Source organism: Elaeis guineensis, chromosome 6, assembly GCF_000442705.2.
Source record: "Elaeis guineensis isolate ETL-2024a chromosome 6, EG11, whole genome shotgun sequence".
NCBI lineage: Eukaryota > Viridiplantae > Streptophyta > Magnoliopsida > Arecales > Arecaceae > Elaeis > Elaeis guineensis.
Genome location: NC_025998.2, coordinates 48,654,330 through 48,681,003, shown reverse-complemented (window position 1 = coordinate 48,681,003; position 26,674 = coordinate 48,654,330). Strand labels below are relative to the sequence as shown.

The 26,674-nt window shown below is 39.3% G+C and overlaps 1 non-coding gene across 1 annotated transcript; it reads left to right on the top strand.

Moving 5' to 3' along the window:
• The first annotated feature begins 2,517 nt into the window (after positions 1-2,517).
• LOC140858920 (small nucleolar RNA R71) lies at positions 2,518-2,624 on the top strand. Its single transcript, XR_012142324.1, has one exon. It is a non-coding gene; the product is annotated as a small nucleolar RNA R71 (small nucleolar RNA).
• Positions 2,625-26,674: the final 24,050 nt, after the last annotated feature.

The following is a 26,674-nucleotide window of genomic DNA, read 5'->3' as shown; positions in this document are numbered from 1 at the left end:
TAGTCCAAAGGGCATTCGTCTATAGGCAAAAGTACCAAATGGATAGGTGAATGTAGTCTTTTCTTGATCTTCAGTGGCTATGGGGATCTGGTTGTAACTGGAGTATCCATCAAGAAAATAGTAAAACTCTTATCCGGCTAGTCTTTCCAACATTTGATCAATAAATGGCAAAGGAAAGTGATCTTTCCTTGTCGCAGTATTCAACTTTCTATAGTCTATACAGACCCTCCATCCTGTTTGGGTCCTAGTTGGGATAAATTCGTTTGCATCATTTTGGACCACTGTTACCCCAGATTTCTTGGGTACTACTTGAACTGGGCTTACCCAAGAGCTATCAGAAATAGGATAAATTATTCCACTATCTAGGAGTTTCAAAATCTCCTTTTTAACTACATCCTTCATAGCTGGATTAAGCCTTCTTTGGGCTTCTCTTATTGGTTTAGCCTCTTCCTCTAAGTATATTCTATGTTGAACTATAGAAGGGCTTATTCCTTTGATATCTGCTATGGTCCAACCTATTGCTTCTTGATTTGCTTTTAGAACTGACACTAACTTCTCCTCTTGCTTGGGATCTAGGTCTGATGCAATAATTACAGGCAAAGTTTCTTTGGGTCCTAGATATGCATACTTGAGATGTTCTGGGAGGGGTTTCAGTTCTAAAATGGGTGCTTCCTCTATCGATGGTTTAGGTGATGATTTCACCATCTCAATGATTGGTTTAGTAGGAAGTGTTGATTCCTAATTAATCTGATTTTCTTTAAGTATTTCATTGACATCCTCAGACTCATGGATTAACCAGGGGTTAGACTCTAGGTCGACTTTATCATCACTAATGTCAATGGATTCATAAATACCATCTTGGACTACATTGATATCAGCATGAGAAGAGGATTCCTGTTCTAAGTTAAAAACATTAAGCTCAATGGTCATATTCCCAAAGGATAACTTCATTAGACCATTTCGACAATTGATTTCAGCATTGGCCGTAGCTAAGAATGGTCTTCCTAAAATGACAGGTATATGTCCTTTAGGATTCGCAACTGGCTCAGTCTCTAAAATAATAAAATCTACAGGGAAAATAAAATTTTTAACCTTTATCAAAACATCCTCGACCATTCCTTTAGGGATCCTAAGAGATCTATCGGCTAACTGTAATGTGATCCCAGTAGGTTGAAGTTTTTCTAATCCTAGTTGCTCATACACCGAATATGGAAGGATATTCACACTAGCTCCTAGATCTAGCAAGGCCTTTTTTATATTGGTTTCTTCAATAACACAAGAAATTGTTGGAGCTCCAGGGTCCTTATATTTAATTGGCACATGGCTAGATAGGTATGAACTGACACTTGCAGCCAAAAATGCTTTCTTTGGTACATTAGTGGTCCTTTTCCTAGTGCAAAGATCTTTTAAAAATTTGGCATAAGTTGGAACCTGATGGATTATATCTAAAAGAGGAATATTAACTTGGACTTGTTTAAATACCTCTAAAATTTTGTCTAAATGTTCAGATTTATTGGATTTCAGTCTGTTTGGAAAAGGAGCTCTAGGACTTTTAAGTACTGGACTAGGTGAATTTTCAGTTTCTGATGCTTGAGGTTGAAAGGTAGTAGTTTTAGAAGGTGACTCGGCAGATGAGTCCTCTATATCATCAAGTGCAACTACCTTATTGTCTATTTGTTTTCCCGATCTTAAGGTATGAATGGCATTTACACCATTAACTTGGTTTCCTTGTTGGGGTCGTGGACCATTTTGGTTCCTAGGATTTGGCTCAGGTTGGCTAGGTAACCTACCATGTTCTCGTTCACTAATGGTCGAAGCCAGCTGACTTACTTGCATTTCCAGATGGGCTATAGCTTGGGTGTTATTATTTATGAGTTGACCCGTGGTTTGCATAAAGCTGGTATGTGTCTTCATCATAGCTTCTAGGCTTTTCTCTAAAGAGGTAATTTTCTTGTCATTATCATGGAAGCCTGGCGGTTGTTCATCACTGGGTTGGACCTTAGATTTTGCTGATTGAAATTTGGATTGCCTACATTAGGATTCTGAGACCATGAGAAATTCGGGTGATTCCTCCAACCTGGGTTATATGTGGATGCATAAGGATTGTTCAATGGTCCTTGATAGGTGGCATTCACCTGTGCACACTCATTCGAGTAGGAACATTCTTCTAAGATATGGTCTGGTGCATTGCACCCTTTACACATGGGTGCAGATATTTGATTTACATTGGCTGGTCTCTGTAATTCTAAGGCTTCCAATCTACGTGTTAAGGTTGCAATCTTGGCCTCTGATGCTAGGGTTGGTTGAATTTGATGCATTCCTCCTCTTGAAGGTGTAGCTTTATCAGGTTCCCTAGTTGTTTCCCACTGTAAATTTTTCTCGGCTAGGTCTTCTAAGAATTGCCAAGCTTCAGTAGTTTCTTTGTCCATAAATTGGCCTTGGCACATGGACTCTAGCATGGTTCTTGAGTTTGAATCTAACCCCTCATAGATGATCTGGCATAGTCTCCAAGTTTCTATTCCATGGTGTGGGCATTGGGTCAAAAGATTCTTGAAACGATCAAAGTACTTCCAAAATGATTCACCAGCTAGTTGGTAAAATTGATTTATTTCATTCCTAATCCTAGCTGTTTTATGATGGGGGAAATACTTTTTCAAAAATATTCTCACAAAGCCCTCCCAGGTAGTGACAGAATGGTTTGGCAGACTATAAAGCCACTTCTTAGCATTATCCTTAAGGGCAAAGTTGATTAATCTAAGTTTGACCTCATCCTCTGTTAATTGCAGTTTCATGGTTGCACCTCAAATTCTCTAATAAATATATAAGCATCCTCTAATCCTGTGAATTTTGGAAGCATATTTATGATTTGAGGTTTGATTTCAAAATTGTTAGCTGTGGGTTGTGGCAACCTGATACAAGATGGTTGGATGGAGCCAACTGGATAACACAAATCCTTAAGGGTCATGGGTTGGATTGGTTCAGCCATTGGAACAACAGAAATTGACTCAATTCTAACTAGACGACCCGACACTCTTCTCCACACACGAGGTGTATGGTTCTCGATGTTTATATAATTTTTTTTATAAAATTTTTATGTATAAGAAAAAGAAAGAAAAGAGAAAAAGTTCTAAAGAAAAGATCCTAAGGAGTCCTAAATCTAAAGAAAAGTAACCAAATTAATTTAAATTTTAATAATTTTTTTTTATTTTTCAAACAAGTGAAACAATAAATTAAACTCAATCTATCCTAGGGTTAACCTAAATCTAGACAGCTCCTAACTGTTCCAAGATGACCCTTCAAGCCTTCCAAGTGGAGATTGATCAACTAGTTAGCCAGGTAAGTATAAGAGGTGGGAGGTTCACTCATCGTTGCCTTTCTAGACACCAAACGAGTTGGCCAGGCTAGCAACTGAACCAATTTAACAAACCACCCTCAGGGACTTGCCTAGACACCAACTAATCAAACAACTCAAACTTGGTAGAACTCTTAGGGTTCTTTGTCCTATTGAGCTCGAATTCTTTAAGGTTGACGTCTAATTGATTTTAAGATTAAAGGTCTAGGTAATGCAATATGATGGAGATGGTTTTTGGGCTAAAGAAGGGTAATAAAATCCCCACCTTATCTTGTTAATGGGTTGATGCCCTTAGATTAATTATGAAAATGCAAATACAAATAAACAAGATGACCAAGAATGTAAAAGATTTTAATTTAGAATTTTTTTTTTTATTTTGATATTTTACTTCATGATTATGAAATATCTTTTGTTTTATTTTATTAATTTTTTTTTGTGATTCAGTAAATTCAAATGATTAGGTCTAAAAGGAAAAGTAATTAACTAAAAATAATAAAAGAGAAATTAGAAGCGCACCTGAGTTTTCCAGCAATCACCAACTAAATCTAGAAACCTAAAGAAAAAAGAAAGAGAGTTATAAAGCACGAAGAACCAATATTTAAAAATAATTTAAAACGTCAAATCCCCGGCAACGGTGCCAAAAACTTGATGTGCAAATCTTAAAATTTGTAAATAAAACCGCAAGCGCACAGTGTGCAGAGTAGCACGATCAGCGAGTACGGGTCGATCCCACAGAGACTTGGTTTAAAAACGATTTTCAAATCTATGCTCAAGCGAGCTTTAACGAAAATCGAAAATCAAAAGTTGTTTGCTAAAGACAATAAGACTAAGGATCTAGGGTTTTTGAATCCACTAGATCTAGATTAGGGAATTCTACCTAGAATTTTTCTTATTGATCCTAACGACTACTCCTCTTGTCTTTCCCAAGCATAGATTATGAAGGGACTAAGGCCCAACGATAACCCATCAAGATTCTTTACAGGGGAGTAGTAACTAGGATCCCTTAGGGTTTTCTCCTCCTATGCACTGAATCAAGCATGAACTATGAAGGGACTCTGACCCAACTGTAGTTCAACAAAAATTCTTGGCAAAAGAGAAAGAAAAAGAAACCCTAAGAAAAAGAAAGAACCCTATGTAAAACCCCTACTCATGATCTATCTTCATCGCAAACCCTAGAAGGGATGCTTAGCTAGACATGATCTAAATCTACTTGCAAAATTTAAATGCAGAAAAATAAACTACCCTAATTTCATAAATTAAACTATCCTAATTGCATAAAATTAAATTGCATAAATTAAACTATCCTAATTGCAACAAAAATAAATTGCATAATGTAAAGAGATAAAATTACATAAAAATAAAATTTTATATAAAAAAAAATTATTACAAAAACCTCAAAGCTGGAGGCTTGAGAAGAAAGCTAAAAACCCCACTATCTAGGGTTACAAGCTTGATCGGAAAGCCACCCCATTAAAACAAGGGCCTTTGGGGGCTTTCTATAGGCATTTGGGGGTTATAAAGTTTTCAAAACTTTAGATGTGGGACTAAGAGATTTTAGAGGGTTGTTAGGGGGTTTAGGGGCTCAAATCTCACTCAAAAAGCACTTAAATCCATCAAGAAATCCTAGAAATTATTTCAGTCGTCTGATCTTCATCTAAAGGACCCAATTCATCTAATAAATCAAGCCAGAAGTGATTCTGGGCCGTCGGATCACGATCTGGGTGAAGCACTGCCGTTGGATCGCGCTGCAGAGATGGGATCAGGTCGGATGGATCGCGGACCGTCCGATCAAGATGCTGGAAGATTTCGTCCGTTGGATCGCACTGCAGAAGGATCCCGTGTTGTCCTAGTGTTTATTGATTCTTGCAATTGCCTTGATTACGGTTGGATCTTGACCGGCTGCGATGGTGGCCGTCCGATGGCGCAAAAATGTGGAGCGTTGGATCTTGATCAGAGAAGATCGGACCATCGAGTGATGTGAAGTTACCAGGTTGCCCTTCGGACCTTCTTCTCTCTCCTCATGAGCCCTGGACCGCATGCGTGGATCGGGCTCGCGATGCGTTGCGGTGAGCCCAGACTCGCTGATTGGCTGGTTTATGGTGCGTCGATTGATTCATGGTCCAAGCACCTGTTGCTGTAGATCAGGCGGCTAACCAGATCATCAAATCAGTTGATTTTTGACCAATTTTGGCCTGATTTGACTCGGGTTTGACCCAATTGAGTCTTCTTTCTTCATTCTTCAATTTTTAGGTCAATTTAACTCCGTTTTGCGTAAAATTTACGCCGTTGGAATTCTCTTTCCTTGTTCTTTCTATTGATAACCTCTTCTTCTATAAAATATAATAATAAGTATCAATTTTCTAATAAAGTTAGATAATTTAGATATTAATTGATACTTTTTATGTCAATTTGTGACATAAATCAGTCCCCCCGTTGCTTTTCTTAGACACCAATAAATTGACCAGGTCAGTCAACGAAATCAATTAAAGAACCACCTTTAACACTTGCCTAGATACCAATTCATTAATCGACTCAAGAATTAGTTAGCCACTGGTTCTAATCACTACGACTTAATATATATATATATATATATATTTTTTTTTTTTTTCTTTTTTAATGAGGGCTTTAATGGTCACAAGCACATCCTTAAAAATTTAACTGCATGATTATGATCTAATAAATATATATATTAAATAAATCATAACAAAGTTATTTACATAATATAACACATACAGTATGTCATATGCATGCAACTCGTATGTATATATAATTCTATATATAGACATGCTCATATGATTGAACCAATCAAGGTTGGCTCTGATACCACTATTATTTTATGATAGTACAGTAAAAGTATGAATTTCATAATTTTGCATAATAAAATCATAATTCTAAAATCCTAACTCAAGACCTTCTTGGTGATTAACAATCATATATCTAAACATGCATGACACTACAGAAGATATAGAAGAATACCTGTATCGCTAAATCCAACAAAAATTTTGATAGAGCTTCCACTAGGTGCCCAAGTGTTCGCCCTCCAATGGTGATCCATACAGAGACAAGATCAAGACACAAGCCCCTTCAAGACTTTTCTTCACTAATTTGGGCAGCACAACACTCTTCTTGTGTTTTCTTAAACACCCTCCTCCCTTGGCTTGTCTTTCTCCACCTTTTTTTTTATATCTCTTTATCTTCCTTTACTATCCTCCTAAGCCCTTGTCCTAAATCGAACTTGCCCTTACTATATTTGGACTTGTCCTAACAAGGGAAGGAAGAAAGAAATTGGACAAACTAGAGATGAATGTAAGAAAGAAGTGATAGACTTCTGAATACCAAAACATTAGAGACTCCACACTATTTATAATTAGCATGGCGACGTCTATCAATGAGTGTTATCTAATCCACATGCCCCAAATCAAATTTTAGAGGTCTTTCCATGTCTTAAATAGGGAAAAAGTCATATCTGATAAGAGTCCTTCTGTAGGTGAAACTCTCTTATCAGATACAACGTTTTATTCTTCTTTCGCGTGCACCCAATAAAAGATACGATAAGCATCTTTTCGTTAATCAGATTATTTTCAATTTTTTACATGTAGAAACTCTTTTCTTAAATATATAAAAATAAAAAGATTATCTGTCATAAGTGGTGTCTAAGAGACTTAAAGTAGAAGGAGTCTACATGGTCTTTTATCGGTGTTTTCGAAGAGTCGCGTAGCATCAATTTGTGGCACCCTCCTTCTCCACCACATATCAATGCCTCATGCCATCCAAGGGCTTATATTGGAGGCACAATTTAGCTCTTTTAGGCATGGAAAAATTCAAAAATAAGGTGGCGTGGGTGTTTGGTTAAGAGTTCTTAACCAAATGGACTCTTTAATCCATATCTATCCATAACACCAAGTCAAAGCTAACCCAATCCAATTAGGCCAAACCAAATAAGAGGAATTCAATTAGGTGCCAACATTTGGCTAACCTAAATTAGATCCAAATAAATCATGAGCTTAATTAACTCAATTCTATTCAAATTAGAACCGAAATCAAAATCGATTCGATTTTAAGAGCTAGTGTTTGCAACATGTGCTAGCATGTTAACTCTGCAAATTTAATCTAATCCAATTAGATCCTCGATTAGTCTCTTTTATGTATGACCCATTGGGTTTCTCATCTAGCTAGTAGTAGGTCTAGATGCAAATAAACTAAATTTGATTAGAACCTTTCTAATCAATTTAGGTCCGAAAAAAGCTAACCTGAATTCAGCAATTAGAACCTTGTCTAATTTGTGACCAAATTAAACCTTTAATTTGATCAAACCTACAAGTCAAGATTGACATCTAGCAACATATCATGACTACCAAGAAGATATAGAATTTGATAAAAAAAATCAAATATACCTTTCAGTGATAAGTTACCGTGCAACCCAGTCCTTTGATCATCCTGCATCCTGAATATATTTATGAGTATGGTGAAGGGAAGGAAATAGTTTCCCTTCAGAATGTCCAGATTGTATCTAAAATTTTTTTTTAATATTTTATTTATTTAAGGATCAAATCTTTATCGAAATCATAATAGAATCAGGGATCAAATCTCAAATTATCTGATATAAACCTTCACAGAGGCCTGGATATGCAGACCCTCTACTTCGCATGCACGTCAAACGCCACAAGAATGCAGGATGGACTCCAATCCAATTGGCTTCGCAACTCCATCAATTGAGGGATGAGATGTGATGGTGTGACACCTCACACTAGTAGGTGGGATACCCAAGAAGGATCTACTTCCAAGGAGAGAAGGCGGCAACAAAGGGAGAGATGTAGAAGATGAAGGACCTCTCTCTTCACATGCCTATCTCTCTCTCTCTCTTTTTCTCTTCTCTCAATTTGATTTATTTACTATTCTATTCTATTATTTCATCCATAGGTTGAGACATTCTCTATTTATAGATGATTCTCATGATCCAATGAGAGGAGGACTCTTTATTCAAATCTGATTTGAATTGGTCCAATACTCATGAAAGAAGGACTCCTATATGAGATACAATTGCCATCACTTATGACATCGACTTTGCACCCACTCCCACACCCACTTGAGATGCTCCAAATAAGCACCAAACTAATTTTTGATCATACTTCATGAGTGGGTATTTTCAGTGTAAATAGAAATACTCATATCTCATCCAAAACAGATCCGATTCGAAGTCGGTTCGAAATAATTTCGAAAGGCTGTCAATCCTAAACTCTTTAGAACTTTTATACCAAGTCTAACTTAAATTTTAGACCTATTTAAGTCTAATTAATTCAGATCTAATCTAAAATTAATTAATACTTAAATTCAATCTTTCATATGCTCCATGGATCATAGATAAAAATTGTTTATCTCTGGGATTGAACCTGAACCTCATGTGTAGTGCTAGCTAGACATAGTCAACTCTTCAATCCTGTTTGACCCATAACTCAATTCTCAATCAAGTTAGCTTATATGTTCAATCAAATCAAGTACTTCCAGATTGGACATATAAACATAGATCAATTCCTTCCTACTTTGTCTGATTTGTGTGCATGACTCCATAGGTTCAAACACTAAACCGGTAGTATAGGAACCAATTTCTGTACTAATCGTGATACCATCTAGCAATGGTTCTCAATATCCAGATAGGTTGAATTATCACAAAAGAATATTTCAGAACCCATAATCATGGTTACCACATAATTCATTCTTTTGACCCTGGATGCTCTAGGTAAAGGAACCAGATCTAGGGTTTCAGGGTTAGATCTTGAAACTTTTTCAAGATCAGACAGCGAAAGACTAAAATAAATCAAAATTTATTTTTTAAAATCAGAAAATTTTTAGATCTAAGATCCTATTATATGATTATTATATAGCATTAAATCAAAAATTAAAATATATAGAGCATAAACTACATGTTGATCATATCAACATGTTTCTATACTACATCTAATGTATGTATTAAACAATAGATCAGATCTATTACCTTGCAAGTTAGACGTTTTAACCTTGCTGATTCAGACTTGAGGATGATGTTGTAAACCACACACATGTCTGATCTCTAGGAGTTATCCACACGAGCCCACGAATCTTGATCAGAAGTCCTGCTTTAGGAAATCAGCACAGTATGTTAGTACTGCACTGATCCTTCTTCAATGGTTGATCAGGTGCCTCCTTCTTCTTGATTTTGGCTCTTCTAAAGATGAGAAGTAGGAGGAGGAGTTTTACATCTGAGACACTCTCAGAAAACTCAAGATGGAGGAAGAAAAGAGATGAAACTAACTACCCTAGAAGAAGACCCTCTTCTTCTTCTCTTTTCTCTGTCCTAGACACCCTATCTTGTGTCTATTATATCTCCACGACCAAAAAGTTTTTCTTTCTAATTTCTAGATGCCCCAAAAGACTCTCAAGTCTATATATTCACCAAAAATTTTATGAAAAAACTTATTTTATAGAGAGAGATATGATAGAGTCCTTGCCTAGGTCAAATACCTAGTCAAGGCTTATCCAAACATGGCAAGATAAGGGGTGCCCAACTCTTGGGTGCCTCCTCCTTATTTTCGTACATGGACCACCAGAAAAGGGTTCACAATGTGTTTCCTAAAAATCATAAAAATTTTAAAAAAAATCTAAGTAAATTTGATGCAAAAAGGAAAGAGTTTTGGATTTCTAAAACTCTATCTCATAGAATTTGAAATCCAAACTTATTCCTACTTTGATTTGATCCACAACTACTTTCCATGTAAGAAAGAAGAGAGAAAACCTTTTGGATGTAGGAAAGATCTGAGAGAGGACTTTTGTCGCACAAAATAAGAGGAGATTGATGTGGAATAAGAGAGAGGGCATGGGGGGGCTTATGCGACGCAAGGTGGAATCCTAGTCTTACTAGGATTTTATCTTATGACTCGTTTTAATTTGGTTTCTCAAACCAAATCAAACCAAAATTAAATCAATCCAATTAAAATAGGTCTTAATCAAATTAAGAACCTAATTTAATCAGATTAAATTAGATTTAAATTTGATTTAATATTTTAATCAAATTAGAAATTAGGTTGACCCAAGTCCTAATTGAACTAGGATTAGTTTTTTTCTTGCACTTGGCTTATCCAATAAACCAATTGGACTTGATCCAATCAAGTCCAAATCAAATTTAATTAAATAATATTCAATTAAACTTAATCTTAGCCCATTGACTTAATCAAATTATGCCAATTAGCAATCGAATTACTAATCGATCCTCTTGCAACACTTGCACTAGGTTAAATGTCAATCGTATTGATCATTTAACCCTAGAACGATTCTTAATCATTGATCAACCATCCAATCGGATCATAAACTCTAATGTGTGTGACCTCATAGGTCCGAACCTAAGTCAGTAGTATAGAAATAAATTTTTATACCAATCGAAGTGACCATCTAGCAATGGTACCTGACGATCGGATAGGTCGAATGTGTAGAACAACATCCTTAGAACCCATGTGGATATAATTTCCATATAATTCATCCCCTTGATCAAAATGATCATAGGATACCTCAAAGTTCAACTGTCAACTCTGATCAGGTTGTCCACATTGTATTTTAAAATATCAAATCCATCTGATGGATTATCCTGGCCAAGATTTTGCTAAATTGAAATACAGTGACTCATTCTTCTCCAACTCTTGGAGTGGTCAATCCCATCTTGATCACACTTTGACTTCGCAAGTACTTGACTATGCCCAGAAGCCTTCTATCACTGAATTAAAAATTCAGTTAGTCTAGTACCAAAGCACAGTGAGTTGCTTGCAAGTCACTGAGGTGATCTCAAGTCTAAGGGATACTTATACCTATATCCCATCAGAGACATTCTCGATAGCAGAATGCTCTGGAGTTGGTCACGTTCAATGATGATGTACCCTTACATCTCACCTGTATGCCATACCAATGTCTCCACACTCCTTGATTAAGAGGACAACCAACCAATATGGCCTACAGTGACCTATGCTCGATAGAAGCTGTCATCCTTATTAACAGCCTATCATTTGGTCGTGAACAATTTTAAGAACTAATCGATAAATCCTCTCTTTATCAAATCTGAATAGTCCTAAGGACTTCATCATAATAATGGAGTTTATTAGAAGATAAAAGTTTATGATGAAAATATCAAATATATTTTATTTATTAACAAATCAATTACCATACTTGGTTGCTCAACCGTCAATAGCTTGATGATTGGCTTTTGGGATATATTTTCCAACAACTCCCACTAGTCCTATAGCCACTCGGCACAGTATCTAATACCCATTTTTGACTTATGGTTGTCGAACTCCTTTATTATCAGGGCTTTAGTGAAGGGGTCAGCTAGGTTCTCCTTTCCGTCGATCTTCTGAAGGTCGACGTCACCTTGATCCATAATTTCTCAGATCAGGTGGAAGCGGCGCAAAATGTGCTTCGTCTGCTGGTGTGCTTTGGATTTCTTCGCCTGAGCTATGGCACCAGTGCTGTCGCGTAGGGCAGGACCGGACCATCGAGGGAGGATGCTACTCCAAGCTTGGTGATGAATTTTCTCAGCCACACAGCTTTCTTCACGGCATCCGATGCTGCGATATACTCCACCTCACAAACAGAGTCTGCCACAGTATGCTACTTGGAACTCTTCCAGCAGATAGCTCCACCATTCAGAGTAAAGATATAACCCGACACGCTTCTACTATCATCATGATCAAATTGAAAGCTGGAGTCTGTGAACCCCATAAGTTTTAGATCTGACTCGCCATAAACCAACCATTGGTCCTTAGTATTTCTCAAATACTTAAGGATGGCTTTAACCACTTTTCAGTGGTTTTCTCCAGGATCAGATTGGTATCTACTCACAACTCCTAGTGAGTATGCCATATCTAGTCTTGTACATATCATGGCATACATGATAGATCTCACGACCGAAACATATGGGACTCTACTCATACGCTCTCTCTCTTCAGGAGTTGTCGGATAATCTTTCTTAGAGAGAGAAATTCCATGGCCTATCTGTAGATAGCCCTTCTTGGAATTCTCCATGCTGAACCTCTTCAGCACAGTGTCAATGTATGTGGACTGGGATAATCCAAGCATCTTTTTAGATCTATCCCTATAGATCTTCATCCCTAAGATGTAGGATGCTTCACCCAAGTCCTTCATGGAGAACTGTGATGACAACCAAAGTTTTATTCCCTATAGTGTGGGGATGTCATTCTCGATTAAGAGAATATCATCCACGTACAAAATAAGAAATACCACAACTGGACTATTTGCCCATTTATAGATGCAGGCTCTTCTCCATTCTTGATGAAGTCATACGTTTTGATCACCTTATCAAAATACATGTTCCAACTCCGAGAAGCTTGCTTCAATCCATAAATGAATCTCTGAAGCTTGCACACCTTAGACTCATCTATAGATGTAAATCCCTCAGGTTGTATCATATACACCTCTTCGATCAGCTCTCCATTCAGGAAAGCTGTCTTTACATTCATTTGCCAGATCTCATAATCCAGATGGGCAGCTATTGCAAGCATTATCCGAATAGATTTGAGCATTGTCACAGGAGAAAATATCTTGTCATAGTCAATATCATAACGTTGACGATATCCCTTGGCAACCAGACGGACTTTATAGGTCTCCACCTTTCCATCTGTGCCCCTTTTCCTTTTGAACACCCATTTACACCCAATGGGTTTAACCCCTTCTGGTGGGTCAACCAATGTCTATACATCGTTGACCTTCATGGACTCTATTTCGGATTTCATAGCTTTAAGCCATTTCTCAAAATCAGATCTTTGCATTGCATCCATATAGGTGATCGGATCCTCATCATTCTCATCAAGTTCGATGGGATCATAGTCCCGGATCAAGAAACTGTAGTATCTGTCTGACTGACGCGATACTCTATCAGATCGCCTTAATGGTGCAGGTACATTGGGCTCCGGATCTGATCTAATCAAATCTGACTCAGGTTCAGCTATTGGTGTCGGTCCTTCTACCTGTTGAACTTCATCAAGTTCAACCTTAGAGGCAACGGTTCCTTCACCAAGAAACTCCTTTTCTAAAAAGATTGCCTTAAGGCTGATGAACACCTTTTGTTCATCAGCATGGTAGAAAAAAATATCCTTTGGTCTCTTTGGGGTACCCTATGAATGTGCATTTGTCAGACCTAGGTCCAAGTTTGTCTGTGACTGATCGTTTGACATAGGTCGGGCACCCCCAGACCCTAAGGAGTGAAAGTGCTGGCTTATGCTCTGTCCATATCTCATATGAAGTCTTAATTACAGACTTACTTGGAACCCTATTTAATAGATAACAGGCCGATTCGAGTGCATATCCCCAGAAGGATATCGGTAAGCTGGCAAAATCCATCATGGATCGGACCATGTCTAACAGAGTCTAATTTCTCCTTTCAGACACATCATTATGTTGTGGTGTTCCTGGAGGAGTCCATTGGGAGAGAATCTCATTCTCTCTTAGATATGTGAGAAACTCACTAGAAAGATATTCTCCTCCTCGATCAAATTGAAGAGTTTTAATACTCTTCCCAGTTTATTTTTCTACTTTACTTTGAAATCGTTTGAACATTTCAAATGAATCCGACTTATGTTTCATTAGATAGACATATTCATTTCTGGATAGATCATCCGTGAAAGTTATGAAGTAGAAATATCCACCTCTAGCACTTGTGCTCATGGACTTGCATATATCAGTATGTACTAGGCCCAAGAGCTCAGTAGCTCTCTCACCTTTTCCAGTAAAAGGTGACTTGATCATTTTACCAAGAAGACAGGACTCACAGGTTGGATGTGATTCACAATCACTGACTTCAAAGATTCTCTCTTGAGTCAACCTGTTTATTCTATTCTTGTTTATATGACCTAGCCTATAGTGCCATAAGTAGATATCTGACACCACTGTCTAATCTAGGGTGCTTGCCAGTAGAATAGACACTTATTGGGCTTGATCTTTCTAGTTTGGCCCTGCACTGATGTCCCAGCCTGAACTTTCACCTTCTTCATTTTCTTCTTCTTGTTCTTCTTCCCTTTCTCAAAGGGTCGAGAACCAGAAGATGAACCTTCCACTAAGTTCACTAACTCCTTATGGTATTGGTGATCCTTCTCAAAGTTCTGAAGCAACCCCAGTAACCCGTGGTAGTTTACTTCAGGCTTTGTCATTCTATAATGAGTGAGGAATGGGAGATAAGACTTGGGCAATGAGTTTAGTATTGCATCTTTTCCAAGCTGCTCATGCAAGGAAAAGCCAAGCTTGCTCAATCATTCCATCAGCTCGATCATGTACAATACATGATCAGTGACAGAGGCACCATCTCGCATTTTGATGTTGAAGATGGCACAACTAGTCTTGTGCCTCTCCACATCATCGGGTGTGCCAAAGGCATCCTCCAACACTTGAAGCATGTCTTTTGGTTGAGCCATCTCAAATCTGTGACTGAACTCGATGCTCATGGCAGTCAGCATGATACAGCGCACCATAGTCAGATCACTGAGCCACTTCTGGTAAGTGTCTCTGACTGTTCCATGTGTATTGGCAGCTGACTCCTCAGGTGCAGGATCCATTATCACATACAGGATCCGTTCATGCTCCAGGACTATCCTCAACTTTCGGTACCAGCTATCAAAGTTGGATCCCACCAACTTATCATTGTCCAACAATGATCGGAGCGATTGGAAAGTGGCCATATCTGCTCAAAGGAAAACCATAATCTAATTAGTAATTGATTCTTTAAACCTAAAGATTTGGACTTTAATCAAAAAGTTTCTCCCACTATTTTATTCGAATTGGTAGCCTCTACCTCCAATTCGAGGAATTAACCTAATTTCTTAATGGGTACTAGAATCCACTTAAACTGCACACAAGCCCAACTTTGGTTGGCCAACCCATGTACATCTAAGGGTAGGTTCATAACCAATTGTGTCTCTAAACAATTTCTAGTAATTTTAATTTTGCCCCAGAAATCTAATCAGTAGGCTTTGGCCTCCACTGTAAGGATCCGGTTAGGTCCAACCATTAACATGACCATACTTGGTGCATCTAACCAACGAATGATTAAGCTCAACTTTGGTTGGCTCACCTAACCACTATTAGAGAGATACTTTCAAGTCATCATATGATGAGTGATAATTTCATTAGTCAACAAGCACCAAGCCTTTGGATCTGCAATGATTATTGAGTTAATGGACTCATTATCAAACACCTTAATGGGAGGCTATTACTCAGTTATCTCCATAACTTTGTCATTTTAAGGATCTAATAATTTTAGAGAATTTAAATGATTTAGAGGATAAGGTCAGATGAACCAGCTTATCATGATCCTCCCACTGGCTTCACCAAGTCAGCTTAAGGGAGACCATTAAAAGGGCTGGTCTAGGAGCACCTAAATCAGTCACACTGATTTACTTAGCTAACATGGGTCAGCTCGAATAGTCAAGTGATCTGATCAAAACATAATTTCACCAAGAGGCCAGGTAAGTTCGATCAGTGGGAGGATCTGCCAAAGCATGCCTCAGACACCATCAGAAATGGCCAGGTAAGCGGGCTCCCAATTAAAAACCATCGGTCTGGTTTACCTTAGACACCAACTGGTTTAATTAGTTTTGATTAGATCAACCTAATAGTTCGTGCTAGATCGCTTAGCCAAGAATCAAGTCCATTTGGTTCTCATTAAAGACATGGACTTGATCAACTACAACTATTGTAATTGATCTAGAGAATCCTTGACCTAATCTAAGACAACAATTGATTAGATTTAGTCAATTCTCTAATTAAGTCCATCTTTAATCTAACCATAGGTCTAACCCAATTAATGGACCTAATTCCCACTAACTCATTAACCCAATGTGTTATGGTTTGTGTCTTAGGTTCTTCAATTCACAATCCTAGAACCTAATCAAACAACTTCTTAATTCTTAATTAAGTTTTGGGCTGAGGATTGGGTTCGACTTTTCAAAAATAATTTTTATATTTATAAAATAATTTTATAATATGGTTCTACCAACCATATTGCATGTTTGATTCATAATCAAGATGCAAGTGAAGTAAACATGAAACTATTTTAGATCTAATCTAAACAGGTTCATGTAATTGAAATAATTTTAACTTTAAATAATTTCTTCGCACAAAAATTATTAACAAAGAGATTTTATTTTAGATTTAAATATCTTTTAAATCTAATAAATTATAAATTTAATCTAGATCATATCGAACAAATTTATGATTAAAGATAGATCTACACGAACTAAAACAACCTTTGCACTGTAAGGGGTAAACCTTACAGCAGGATAACTTTGCAGTTCGTGATTGATCTAAAATTTTAATTTTAAATTTAATAATTAAATTATAAATTAAATTAAATCTAAAAAATAATCTAAGAATATATAAATAATCATGTAATAAACAACCTTAGGCTCTGATACCAATTAAAGGAACCAGATCTAGGGTTTCAGGGTTAGATCTTGAAATTTTTTCAAGATCAGGCAGCGAAAGACTAATAATTTATCACGCCAAGAGTAGATAAGAATAAGTTGGTAATGATCAAGTTATCTCATAACTTTATCACTTTATGGACCTAATAATTTAGAGAATTTGATTTCATTGACTTGAGAATAAGAGAAGAAGTCGACCTGCAAGCTGTAAATCCTTCCACTGACTTCACCAAGTTATGTAAAGGATTAAACACAAGCTGGTCTAAAGATACCTAAATCAGTCACACTGATTCACCTTAATGACATGGGTCTGCACCAATCGACTAGTGACCTAATCAAAACATAATCTACTATGTTGGCCAGATAAGTGAGATCAGCAGGAGACATCTGCCCTTAACTCACCGTAGATGCATCTAGATGAATAGCTCCCAATTAAAAACTACTAGATCGAATCTGCCCAACTTATCTTAGACACCAACTAGTTAATTAGTTTCGATTTGGCACATCAGAAGATTCAGGCTCAACCACGAAGCCATGATCATGGTCCATTTATTAGGGTCAAACATATGGACTTGATCAAACTTCAACTATTGAGATTGATTTAGAGAAATACTGACCTAATCTAATTCAACACTTTATTAGATTTAATTAATTTCTCTACTTGGTCTATATGTGTTCCTAACCCTAGGTCTAACCCATTAAAAGGATCTGATTCATGCTAACCCTTTGCTCATCATATTATGTGGTGTCTTAATTATCTTCAATTCTCAATTCTAGATCATTCAAACTTAATTCAAAATTAAGTATGTGAAATATGTATTTCAGTTTGTAGAACTATTCTATAAGAATTCTAAGTGAAGCATACCATATGTTTCAATATATGAAAATAAATTTTTATAATATGTTTAACAATTAAACATACATAGGTATGATCTAAACTTCATTCATACAGCTCATGTACCATGATAACTTTTAGATTAATACCAATTACATCATATGTAACATGTAATTCAGATCTAAAATAATTTTATATCTAAATTTTATCCTATTATAATGAATCATAAATCATTTTAGATCTAATCTAAATATATTTATGATCAAAATAATATATAAAAAATTATTCACTTTTTTTCTTTATAAAACTGGATCACAACGACACCCCTACACATCATAAGAGAACCCATCGAATAGGCAAAAGAAAGATTAATCTCTTCAATCTCTTATGACCAGACGGTCTGGTAATCTCATCAATCTGAGTACTAGGCTACTTGTTGTGATCCAGATGGTGTGCCCAAGGCCCAGGGGACCAAGGCTAAGGCCAAGGTTCATCATTCATGAGGGCTTCATGGAGGCTCTAGGGCTAGTTGGGCCCTAGGTTGAAAGGCTGTGGGCTTTTCGAGTTCTTGAGGTCTAGGTTATGTGGGCCTCAAGGGACCAACTCTTTATGGGGCAGGTCTGGGCCCAAGATAGGTGAGATTAAGTCAAGTCATAGGTGTACATGGGCTTGGGTTAACCTAATCTCCCATAGAGTTGGTCAAGGGAGTTTTGGGTTTAGGTCACTTGACCCGGTGTTTATATATACATGTACTTGTATAGGTTTGATCAAGCCAAGTAATAGATGACTCTTTCTCCCAAGTCTCTCTCTCTCTTCTCCCTCTCTCTCCAGCCATTCTCTATGTCCCAGGAGCAAGAAACCCTAGGGTTTCTTGCCGTCAGTCCATAAAAGGAAAGAGAAGAAGGGGAGGCGCTAGCCCCTTCCCCCTTGCAGCCGCCAACCATTTTCTTCTCTCCCTCTCTTGCAGTCACCCAAAACACTAGATCCAAGACTTGAAATCTCTTGAGAAGAGGTTGGTACAAGTCTCTCTCAGATCTGGACTTGATCTAAGGTCGTTTGAGGCACGGGTGAGATCTCCATCAACAGATCCATAGGAAAGGCTGTAGCAGGACAGATCTACAAGGTCTGACTCTATCTACCTTCTTCCCCAACTAGAATGCCCCAATTTGAGATCTACAAATTGGAAGACCTCGGTCTAGGTCTAATCTAGTTGGGTACTAGATCTTAGATTTTTTTAGAGATAATTTCAGAGGTGTTCTTCATCTGGAATGAAAGGCTGACGAAGAAGACAGCAACCAGGCTGATTTCATCAAGGGCCTTGGATCGAGTCCAGAAGTCTTCAGATCTGTTTGTTGCTAGTTCTGCTGCACCCAAGGTCTGTGGAAGGAGCCAAGATCATGCTCCAATAGTTGGTATTAGAGCCATGGTGGTGAGAAAGCGGTTCCAAGTGCGAGAAGTTGAAGATCCCAAGTGCTGAAAATTTTCAGCAAGGTGCCATCAAGGTATATTCTACACTTCTTGATTTTATATTGCTTGTTTGGCTTGGATCTAGTCATGGGAAGCAATATGAAGGTCGAGTTCAAGAAGTTTGATGGCAAGGAAAATTTTTTTATGTGAAAAATCTGGGTGGAGGATCTTCTGGTGCAAGCAGATCTGGATCAGGCTTTGGATGAGAAGCCTGAGAGAATGACAGATAGACAGTGGGCATCGTTGGAGAAGAAAGCATGCTCGATGATTAGAGGATGTTTGGTGGATGCGGTGTTGTATTCGGTGTTGGAAGAAAAGATCCCGAAGGGCCTTTGGTCGAATTTGCACACCATGTATATGGGGAAGAATATGTGCAACAAGCTAATGTTGAAGAAGAGGTTGTACAGTCTTCGGATGCAGGAGGAATCTGATGTGATTGGCCACATTCAGAGGTTCGACTAGTTGTGCACGGAGTTAATGAATATCGAGGTGAAGCTGGATGAGGAGGACAAGTCCCTGGTGCTTTTGTGTTCTCTACCAGGATCATATGACTCTTTGGTGACTACACTACTCTACGGCAAGGAGACTCTGGAATACGAGGACATGATCTCGGTGCTGAGGTCTAATGAGCAGAGGAAAAAGTTGACCAGAGATCAGGCTCCCCAGGAGGGTTTGGCAGTAAGGGAGAGGATAGGTAGAGGCAGAGGCAGAAGCAAGTCTAGGGAGTGGTCCAAGTCCAGGAAGGGAAAGAAAGAGGTGAAATGCTTCAAGTGCAAAGAGTTTGGGCACTTCAAATGAGAATGTCCACTATGGAAGAGCAAGAAGGGAGAAAGAAGTGGCTCAGAATCAGTGAGTGCAGTTGCTAGGCAGCAGGTGGAGGATGATCTACTTGTGATATCAGATGGTCACAGGCATTACACAGAGGAGTGGACACTAGACTCTGCGTGCTCACATCACTACACACCACACAGGTCTTGGTTTGCGACATACACCAAGACAGATGAGGGATCAGTGACTCTAGGCGACAATCATCCTTGCAAGGTGGCTGGGATAGGGACAGTCAGGGTGAGGATGTTTGATGGGATTGTGAGGACATTGACAAATGTAAAGCACATCCCAGAGCTGGAAAAGAATCTGGTGTCACTAGGCTACTTGGAACGCAGTGGATACAGCTTCAGCAGTAGGGCTAGAAGTAGAGTACTAAACATCTCCAATGGAGCTATGGTAGTGATGAGAGGCAGGAGGTTGGACAATAACCTCTATCGCATGGAGGGATCTGTGGTGACCGAAGAGTCTGATGCAGTAGCTGCAGCACAGGACTAGCAGGGGGCTTACAGGATGTGGCACTACCGCCTAGGCCACATGGGTGAAAAAGGGCTGAGGGAGTTGTGCAGGAGAGGACTCATCTGTGATCTGGAGGATGGTGCTACAGGGGAGATCTGTGAGCCTTGCCAGATGGGAAAGCAGAGGAGAGTTAGTTCAACATCAGTACAGCCCACAGTGCAGCCCCTCTGGAGTTAGTACACACGGATGTGTGGGGACCAGCCCCAGTTTCAGCTAGGAATGGGGCCAGATACTTCATGACCCTGATTGATGATTTCTCAAGAAACCTCTGGATTTACTTCATGAGAGAGAAGTCAGAGGTCTTCACCAAGTTCAAGATCTGGAGAGCTGAGGTGGAGAAGGAGCAGGGGAGGAGCGTGAAGTGTCTGAGGTCAGAATATGGCGGGGAGTACACTAGCAGAGTGTTCTAGGATTACTGTGAGGAGTGTGGGATCAGGAGGTACTTCTCAGTTAAGGGGACTCCACAGTAGAATGGGGTGGTCGAGAGGATTAACAGAACACTTCTGGAAAAGGCACGATGCATGAGGCTGCAGGCAGGGCTTCCAAAGGAGTTCTGGGTTGACACAGTAGACGCAGCGAGTTACTTGGTCAATCGATCACCTCAAACTAGGTTGGATGGCAGGCTTCCAGAGGAGGTGTGGTCTGGGAGGATAGTTGGGCTGGGCCATCTACGGGTATTTGGGTGCACGGCCTATGTGCACATTGAAGCTGGTGAGCGGAGCAAGCTAGACGCCAGATCACGCAAGGCGGTATTTCTAGGCTATCCGCGAGGAGTCAAGGGATACAGGCTGTAGGATCCCTTGGAAAAGAAGGTCATCATTAGTTGGGATGTGACTTTTGATGAGGAGTCAGTCCTATGGAGGCGAGCAGGCATGGAGGAGCAGCAGGAGCAGGAGGAGGTCCAGCAGGGCGCTGCTGGATAGCTTACCTCTTTGATTTTGCCTCTTGCAGGTACTACGGGAGGACATAACATTCAGGTGGAGAACCTACCTAAGGTGTCTCCACAGATGGAGAGGACTTGAATGGATGATTGAGGTGGAGAGGTCCAGCAGGAGCGAGCTGGACCGAAGACTGATATCGGTGTTGCCCTACACAAGCCCAAGAGGACCATCAGGCAACTGGACCGATATGGCTTCGAGGAGATGCTGTCATATGCCCTGGTAATAGTGAATGGAGACCCATATACATATCAGGAGGCTATTGAGAGCCAGGACAGAGAGCGGTGGGTCCAAGCGATGTCCGAGGAGATGCAGTCTCTCCACCAGAACCAAACGTGGCGATTGGTGCAGTTGCCATAGGGGAAGAGGCCCATTGGCTGCAAATGGGTCTACAGTCGCAAGGAAGGGCCTTCAGAGCAGGGAGGTATCAGATTCAAGGTGAGGTTAGTGGCCAAGGGATACTCTCAGAAGGAAGGCATCGACTTCAGCGAGATCTTCTCTCCCATCGTCAGACATACTTCCATCAGAGTGTTGCTGAGCATTGTAGCAGCTCAAGATTTAGAGCTGGAGCAGATGGATGTCAAGACGGCGTTCCTCCATGGGCATTTGGAGGAGAGGATTTACATGGAGCAGCCACCCGATTTTAGGGATCCAGGATCAGAGGGAAAGGTTTGTCTGTTGCAGAAGTCGCTGTACGGGCTGAAGCAGTCGCCGAGGCAATGGTACAAGCGGTTCGACTCCTATGTGCACAGCATTGGACTTTCCAGGTGCGAGTTTGATCCCTGTGTTTATGTTTAGTCTCTTGAGGATGGTTCTAGGTTGTTCCTACTCTTGTATGTGGATGACATGCTTATAGCATGCAAGAGTAGGAAGGTTGTGCAGGATCTGAAGGCATCCTTATCTCGGGAGTTTGAGATGAAGGATTTGGGCCCTGCAAGGAAGATCCTAGGCATGGAGATTTTCGGAGACCGAGAGGGTGCTGCATCTATCTCAGGGGGACTACATACAGAAGGTCTTAGAGAGGTTCGGGATGAAGGGAGCAAAGCCGGCGGAGCTGCCACTTGCCGGTCACTTCAGACTCTCGAAGACCATGGTGCCACAGACTGAGGTGGAGGCTCAGGAGATGGAGACGGTCCCTTATGCTTCAGGAGTTGGGAGCTTGATGTATGCAATGGTCTGTTGTAGGCCAGACATCGCTCATACAGTGAGTCAAGTTAGCAGGTTCATGGCGCAGCCTGGCAGGGAGCACTGGAGAGCTCTGAAGTGGATATTCAGATACCTGGCGGGTTCAGTTGGAGTTGGCATCTGCTACAGATAGCGAGGAGGTGCAGTGAGATACTCTGACATGTCCAGGGAGGCTCAGGGGCTGATTGGCGATTATGTAGATGCAGACTTCAGTGGAGATGTGGATACCCGGAGGTCTATGACAGGCTTCATCTTTAGCCTGTATGGAGGTCCTATTTCTTGGAGATCGAGTCTGCAGCCTATCACGGCCCTATCCACTACAGAGGCGAAATACATCGGGCTGACAGAAGCAGCTAAGGAGGCAATTTGGCTGAAGAGTTTGTTGACAGAGATGGGCCTTACTCAAGAGGCCATTAGAGTGCACTATGATAGCCAGAGTGCACTTCTACTTGCACAGAACTCAGTCTATCATGCAAGGACAAAGCACATCGACATTCGGTATCATCGGATCAGGGAGCTTGTGGAGGATGGGGAGGTGGAGCTGGTAAAGGTACATACCAAGGAGAACCCAGCTGATGCACTTACGAAGGTACTTCCACGGGATAGCTTTCAGAGATGTGTTGAGCTGATGCGGCTGATGGACAGAGTGGAGCTGATTGAGGCCTTGGAACATCAAGGTGGAGATTGTTGTGATCTAAGTGGTATGCCCAAGGCCCAGGGGACCAAGGCTAAGGCCAAGGTTCATCATTCATGAGGGCTTCATGGAGGCTCTAGGGCCAGTTGGGCCCTAGGTTGAAAGGCTGTGGGCCTTTCGGGTTCTTGAGGTTTAGGTTATGTGGGCCTCAAGGGACCAACTCTTTATGGACCAGGTCTGAGCCCAGGATAGGTGAGATTAGGTTGAGTCATGGGTGTACATGGGCTTGGGTTAACCTAATCTCCCATAGAGTTGGTCAAGGGAGTTTTGGGTTTGGGTCACTTGACCTGGTGTTTATATATACATGTACTTGTATAGGTTTGATTAAGCCAAGTAATAGACGACTCTTTCTCCCAAGTCTCTCTCTCTCTTCTCCCTCTCTCTCCAGCCATTCTCCATGCCCCAGGAGCAAGAAACCCTTGGGTTTCTTGCTGCCAGTCCATAAAAGGAAAGAGAAGAAGGGGAGGCGCTAGCCCCTTCCCCCTTGCAGCCGCCAGCCATTTTCTTCTCTCCCTCTCTTGCAGTTGCCCAAAACACTACATCTAGGATTTGGAATCTCTTGAGAAGAGGTTGGTACAAGTTCCTCTCAAATCTGGAGTTGATCTGAGGTCATTTGAGGCACGGATGAGATCTCCATCAACAAATCCACAGGAAAGGCTGCAGCAGGACAGATCTGCAAGGTCTGACTCCATCTACCTTCTTCCCCATCTAGAATACCCCAATTCAAGATCTATGAATTGGAGGACCTCGGTCCAGGTCTGATCTGGTTGGGTACTAGATCTTGGATTTTTTTAGAGGTAATTTCAGAGGCGTTCTTCATCTGGAACGAAAGGCTGACGAAGAAGATAGCAACCAGGCTGATTTCATCAAGGGCCTTGGATCGAGTCCAGAAGTCTTCAGATCTATTCGTCGCTGGTTCTGCTGCACCCAAGATCCGTGGGAGGAGCCGGGATCGTGCTCCAACACTACTAAGATCTGAAATCTAATTTCTTATATAATTATATTAACATGCAATTATTGACAAAATTATTTTATGTCATGAACATATCCTTGATCTCATCAATTATGTTCTTCATTTAATCCAATTAGATTTGATGTATCATATACATCATATCAAATCTAAAACTTATCTTATACTAATTATAAAATATTAATTTTAGATTTAATATCAAATAGAAAAATAATTAGATACAAATATGAATGCATAAGAAATTAATTTATGATAAAATCTATTTTCGCACGGTACTGAATTATGATAGAATTCAGATCTAAATATCCATCGAAACAGATCTAATTTAAATCTGAAATAATTCTCACTTCATAAAAATAATAATAAAATTAAAATTTTATTAAAATAAAATTAAAATAGATTTTTAATTCATATTATTTTTTATCAAAAATTCAACAACAGCAGAATTCTGTTATAACAGATTTATAACAACCTCAATCAACTATTGATTAGGCACCCCTAATCCAATCAAAATTAGATTAAAAATTATATATGAATATATTTAAATAATATTTAATGTCACATAAAAAATTTTAATTATATCTCATATAAATAATCATAAAAAATTTTATTTTATATGTATATATTTCAGACCTGCTCTGATACCAATTGAAGGGAAGAAAATAGTTTCCCTTCAGAATACCCAGGTTGCATCTAAAATTTTTTTCTAATATTCTACTTATTTAAGGATCAAATTCATACCTAAATCACAGTAGAATTAGAGATCAAATCTCAAATTTTCTGATATAAATCTTCACGGAGGCCTGGGTATGCAGACCCTCTACTTCGCATGCACGTCAGATGCCGCAGGAAAGCAGGATGAACTCCAATCCAATTGGCTTCGCAACTCAATCAATCGAGGGATGAGATATGATAGTGTGACACATCACACTAGTAGGTGGGATTCCCAAGAAGGATCCATGCCCAAGGAGAGGAGGCAGCAACAAAGGGAGAGATGTAGAAGATGAAGGACCTCTCTCTTCACACGTCTGTCTCTCTCTCTTTTTCTCTTCTCTCAATTTGATTTATTTGCTATTCTATTATCTTCTTTCATCCATAGATAGAAATTTTCTCTATTTATAGATGATTTTTATGATCTAATAAGAGGAGGACTCTTTATTCAAATCTGATTTGAATTGATCCAATACTCATGAAAGAAGGACTCCTATATGAGATATAATTGCCATCACTTATAACATCCACTTTGCACCCACTCCCACACCCACTTGGGATGCCTTAAATAAGTATCAAACTAATTTTTGATCATACTTCATGAGTGAATATTTTCAGTGCAAGTAGGAATACTCATATCTCATCCAAAATAGGTCTGATTCGAATCCGATTCGAAGTCGGTTCGAAATAATTTCGAAAGGCTGTCGATCCTAAACTCTTTAGAATTTTTGTACCAAATCTAACTTAGATTTTGGACCTATTTAAATCTAATTAATTCAGATCTAATCTAAAATTAATTACTACTTAAATTTAATCTTTCATATGTTCCATGGATCACAGATAGAAATTGTTCATCTACAGGATTGAACCTAAACCTCATGTGTAGTGCTAGCTAGACATAATCAACTCTTCAATCCCGTTTGATCCATAACTCAATTCTCAATCAAGTTAGCTTATATGTTCAATCAAGTCAAGTACTTTTAGATAGGATATATAAACATAGATCAATTCTTTTCTACTTTATCTGACTTGTGTGCGTGACTCCATAGGTTCAAACACTAAGCCGGTAGCACAGAAATCAATTTCTGCACTAATCAAGATACCATCTAGCAATGGTTCCCAACATCCAGATAGGTCAAATTATCGTAAAAAAATATTTCAGAACCCATACTCATGGTTACTGCATAATTCATCTTTTTGACCCTAGATGCTCTAGGTGTTAGATGTGTGCCCTAGATGCCAGATTGGCTGACATATTCCTATACAAATCTAAGGGCAAATTTATAATTTTGACTATAAATCAATAAATGGGTTATTCTTCTATCACATTGTGTACATTGTGTCTGTGATACATCCTTTGAGTTAGTAGGAATGTCAATTCATATTTTCAAGAGTTGAAAATTTAAGGCATGAATTTACATAACTAACTCATAAACAGCTCCTGACCATAGGATCATCACGAGGATGGTGATCGATTCAGAAGGTTGGTGTACGATCGCTTCCTTAGGGTAGATGTGTCTTGAGTCTACGGTATGGAGACACTGAAGTGAGAGTATAGATATTCATTGAGAACGAGAGTACTGAGCGTGACCATATCGAGCAGTCATAAGGAAGTCTACCTTCTCGTCGATGACTAGCTCGATGCTGTAGTTGTGTCTAGTTCTTTGACCTAAGGTGCATCGATGGTTCACCTTGAGTGTGCTATAGTTTGACTACAGCATAACTTG